At 41.6% G+C, this 5,137-nt stretch overlaps 1 pseudogene; it reads right to left on the bottom strand.

Moving 5' to 3' along the window:
• LOC102486344 (dnaJ homolog subfamily A member 1 pseudogene) lies at nt 1–4,913 on the bottom strand (annotated as a pseudogene).
• Nucleotides 4,914–5,137: the final 224 nt, after the last annotated feature.

Raw genomic sequence — 5,137 nt, 5'->3', positions numbered from 1 at the left:
TCAAGGATGATGTTCATCATCCTCATATGCTTCTCCATTGTAATGGCACCATCTTTCCTGATTTGGATCAAAGTCTACCAGTTCTACCTGGTCCATTTCATCCGTCTCTTCTACTTCCTTCCTTTCAGGCAGAAGTTTTTCCAGCAAAGAGAGTTTAACAGGAGACAGAAAGCCATTCTCAGGGAAGTTTACCTTAAATTCAATGATTAGGCGACCCTTTTCATATGGCCTATGATAAATTGGCATGCTTTCATTTAACACACACTTGATATCTCCATGCTTGACAATCTGACCCGGATGAGAGGTGATGGCTATGGTTCAGTTGTCGAGAGTAGAAATTGGCTTCTGGAAGCCACACAATGCTTCAACCAGCTGTATGTCCACTCACATGAAAAGGTCTTCTCCTCACTGAGTAAAAACAGCATGATCTTTCTGATCTAGTACAATGATAATATCTCCTGGCTCCAGTCTTGGTTCTTGGTCTCCTTCACCATGGAATGTTATCTTCTGGCCATCTTTCATGCCTTTGTCAATATGAACTTCTAGAATCTTTTTCTCTCGAACTACCTTCCATTGCAACTTTTACAGCTATCTTTAGGACTGATCCGCTCTCCATGGCCTTGGCACTCCACGCACACAGATTGAATTTGCTGTGAACCATTCCAGGTCCTATCTGATGAATTCTTATTTGCATTCAGTACCTCAGCAATTTGGACAGCATTCTACTGCTCCTTTCTTACCACCTGGGTCTTCACATTTGTCACAAACCACATTCTTTTGCAGGGCCAGTTTTCTTGTTGTACCATTACATAAATCTTCTAAGGTTACTGACAGCTGATGTACAAGGTTTTTACCTCTTCTTTCTCTCTGCATCCTTCCTCCTCCACCAAAAACATATCAAAGATGTCCATTGGGGAGCCAAAACCACCCTGCTCCACCCTCTTTAATTGCCTGCTCTCCTCCTTTGTCACGTAATTCCCTTTTCTTCGCATCAGAGAGAACTTCATAAGCTTGAGAAATCTGTTTAAACTTCTCACCTTCATTTGGATTCTTATCAGGGTGGTACTTCAAGGCCAGTTTCCTGTAAGCCTTCTTCAGTTCTTCCTGGGTAGCACTGCGGGTGAGCAGTGAGTGGTGAGCGGTGAGCGGGCTGAGGCCCGGTGTGGGGGAGCGGGAGATGTGCGTAGCTGTGCGCAGCTCGGGCAGCTGCTGCTCCTCAGCTTCTCACCGAGTGTTCCGGAAAGTTCCCTACATCATCCTTTATATTAATTAAAAAAAAAATAGGTAACTCCTTTTGGGTCAGCAGGGGGTGTGATCGTTAAAGGCACTAGATTCTCACTTTGCTGACTGTAGTTTGAGTCCTGAACCTGGCGGTTTACTTTTTTCTTTCCCTTTCTCTTTTTCTATGTCTCTCTCTGGTCAAATTAATAACTACAAACAGAATGAAATAAAAATCAATAATTCTTTAAAAAATAGCTATTTTCCCAAGTTTTTGTGAGAATTAACTCTAAAGCACATAGAAGTGCTCAAAAAGAAACAGAATGACAGAAATCTAGTTTCTTCATTTTTCTCTGTATCCCCATTTTTGGTCTAACTTTCAAATCTGTTCTGGTGAATTCAAGTCTCAAACATCAATTGTCTTTAGCATAATTGTGTCCTGGTGACCTCATGTTCTTTGAGAAATTTGTGATCACTTTTTCTTAAAAAATGATTATTTAGTTTTACTTATTATTATTTTCAATTCATCAGAGAGAGAGAGAGAGAGAGAGAGAGAAGGAATCTTAGAAAGCAAGCCACCAGGCATGGTACTTGAACAGTGGTCAGTCATATGGGAGTTCAGTGCCTTAACCACCATGCCATCAGCTGGCCCCATGATCACTTTTTGTGGTTTACTTGTTTTTTCACTACAGCCTGTGTCATTCGTGTTGAGTGACAGTATTGGAAAGTGATGACAACACTTGGTTATATGCCTCATATCCATCCATCCACTGGTCAAAAGAATAGGCTTGTCGATAATAGATTATATGAAGAAATAAAAAAAGTCTCTTTGAGTTCTATGACCCTGTCCCTACAAACACACACACACATACATACTTCCTGAAGTTGTTATGAAATTTAGTTAGCTATGAGTTTCTGGGTTTCTTTTGTGATAAAGCTTATTAAGCTAAAGCAATAGAGAAGGCAGTCTTTTTTTTCCCCCTCCAGAAATTGTTTCTTAATTAAAGCTGTTCCCATTTTCTAGATGAGTGAGTTGAACCTGTTGATGAACTTGTATGCCTGCTTTGAAAGGCATGGGAATTACCATCTTAAGTACTTGCTCCATTTCTTCGATGTTAAAGCATAGCTACTCCTCTGCTTTATCACAACATGAAGTTGAGTACACTCCAGCCAGCGCCGGCACTTTTAGTGAAGGGTTTCAGCTTGAATCATGATTCCCCCAGGCTCAATTCTTTAGGTATTAGCAGCTTAAACGCACACAGTACAGAGAGAGGCTTTGTTTGGGCCTTCCAAAACAGTAAATCCATAGACATCTTTAAAATGTCCAGTATATTTGAATAAATGCAACTGCATGGCAGCTTGCTAATGTAAAAAATATTAGATGCACCCTAAGTAACAACAACAGCTTGGAGAGACTTAATGGTCCCTCTTTAATTTTGTTGCCGACACCTGTAACTATAAATAGAGTAGCAGGGAGGGGGAAGGAAGCTGAGGAGATTTCCTGCTGCTGTCTCAATACATGGCATGAGAGGGTCTTTAAAGGATGAAGAAAAAAAATCACACGTGGAAAAGAATTAGGGGGGCATTCTATTGAGGGATGGTCCGGCCACAGGCTCTAACAAAGTATATTGTTGTTTAAACACCCCGATTCTGGCTGGATTTGCAAGAGTCCCCATAATTATGGGTGAAGCTGCAGGAGGCTACTTAATCTTCTCAGGATTAAAACCTGATTTAAAGACTCAGGACTTTGGGGCTACAAAATTAGGAGGAAGGAGCCCTGAAGCCCCTGTTGGGTTTCCTCTTCCTAATTACCGGATGTTAGAGGATGCAGAGTGGGTAGAGAGAAGAGGGGAGATAGAGGGTCACAAAATGGTCTGAGTCCTGGGAAAGGATCTAATTAGTAGTGTCAGCTACGTGTTGTAACCTACAGCTAGAGTATATTCTAGAAATTCTGTTCAGTAGATTGTTAAACTTATTACCAGGCAGATAGAAACTGCATCTCTGCCTCTGTCTCAATGTAGATTAGCTGCTTCTTCAGGTCTTCCTCTTTCAGAAATCTAGGATCGTAGGGAGGCAGAAACCATCCCTTATGGTAGACTCATAATCTGCTCCCAGATGTGAAAGTGTAAGAAGCATACGCTGAGAAGATTAAGGGGTCCGATCTCAGCCCTGCTTCCACTTGCCTCACCAGCTCAGGCGAGTTACTTAGGCTTCCAAGCCTTGGTTTCCAGAAATACCCGAGTTGTAAATATGCTGTGAGCGTGAAATAAGACGATCCTTGTCAAGAGCCTAGTGCAGCACTGACAGTTACCTTTAGCTTCTTCTCTTCCCCTGACATACTTAGACGCACATTTACCGGGTGAGTGGCTTTCACTCTTTTTTTTTTCTTTATTATTTTAACATGACTACAAGGCTAGAAAGGAAAAAGAAAATCACAATGGTCTCTTTCTCAGGAGAAAAATGCTTGTGAGAGTAAATTTAACCATGCACCGGTCTGAAACATTCTTCATAGCCTGGTTTCTAATCCTCATCATGGATCAGGAATCTAAGAGATTTGAGGTTGGTACTCAGCTATTTTAATAGGTCTTCCAAGAGTGTGAATTGGCTTATAATACAGGCATCCCCTTCTTTTCATTCTCTGGTTGAAAAGCCAATATTTTCCCTTCGAGGATTATAGGATTACTTTTAATACTGTATTTCATAACCTGTTATAAGACCTAAGCAAATCAATAAATGTTAAATAATGATATCTGAGTATACATTTAAAACACAACTGTATTAGGTTATTGGGAAAGCCTTAACATTATTTTTCCATGCTTTTTGATGCTAAATGCATCATGACTTGTCTGACAACCCAATAGTAAACTATGAATCTCTAAGTTTCTCTTTCCAAGCCGTTTACTGCTTATAACTTAGTCCAACAGAAAAATGAATCTGAGGGAACCAGCAGTTGGCGTAATGGCCATGTCGCTGGATTCCCACATGGTTGACCACGGTTGTGTCCTAGACCCGGTGGCTTAGAACTCACTCCGGGTGTGTGTGCGTGCGTGCCCAGGATCCCTAGAGCAGAATGGAGGAGAGGGGATTGTGGCGTGACCATCCTCCCGGGGGGTGATTTCTCATTTTCTGTCTCTCTGTCTCTCTCTGTCTGGTGAGCGCACGCACCCTATAGCGAAAACCTCTCGCCGCCCCCTAAAGCCAAAACCTCTTAAAAAAAAAAAAAAAAAAAAAAGAAAAGAAAAATGAATCTGAAAGGTTCACAAAGTCTTATATTTGCAAGTTATCAGGCAAAACCAGTTGACTCATGGCATCCGTCGTAACTGAACCTGCGGCATTTTCTCTGCGCATAGCCCAGCCCGAGCGGCGTTCTAGTTTCCATTGGCTTCAGCTTTCTTCTGTTAACTTCCAGCAGCAGCCTCTACACTAGTTTAAAGGTCTGGGGCCTAAAATAAAACCTTTCTTTGCTACTGATCGATAAAAGATAAATTCTATGTGTCATAGAACTTAAGCTGGGGAGTTTAAGGGTACCCAGGCCAGAACAAAGCGTGGTGATTTTTCTATTGATACAAAACAAAAGCAAAGCAAACTCATCTCCATATGCCATGCACGTTCAGACACACAGTTAACATTTCTGAAACTGAGTTGTGTCTAGGGCATCAGATCTGAACTCTCTTACCATCGAGGACATCATGCATTAACTGTTGACTGGGAAGTGGGTGTGACTATTTCTACCACCTGGGCATGAGAGTTCTACATTTTTATTCCTGGTGGCATGGCTGAAAAACCTGCCACTCCTTAACATTTCAAGGAATAATGCTACTTCAAGGTCATCTGAGAAAGACTAAGTCTGAGCTGGGGATTGGAAACCTTGTATCGACACTTTACAGTAAGATCAGAAAGGTTCCCAGAAATCTCAGTG

Source organism: Tupaia chinensis, unplaced genomic scaffold, assembly GCF_000334495.1.
Source record: "Tupaia chinensis unplaced genomic scaffold, TupChi_1.0 Scaffold000437_1, whole genome shotgun sequence".
Taxonomy (NCBI): Eukaryota; Metazoa; Chordata; class Mammalia; order Scandentia; family Tupaiidae; genus Tupaia; species Tupaia belangeri.
The sequence above is the reverse complement of the archived record's forward strand: the minus strand, read 5'-3'. Positions and strand labels throughout refer to the sequence as shown.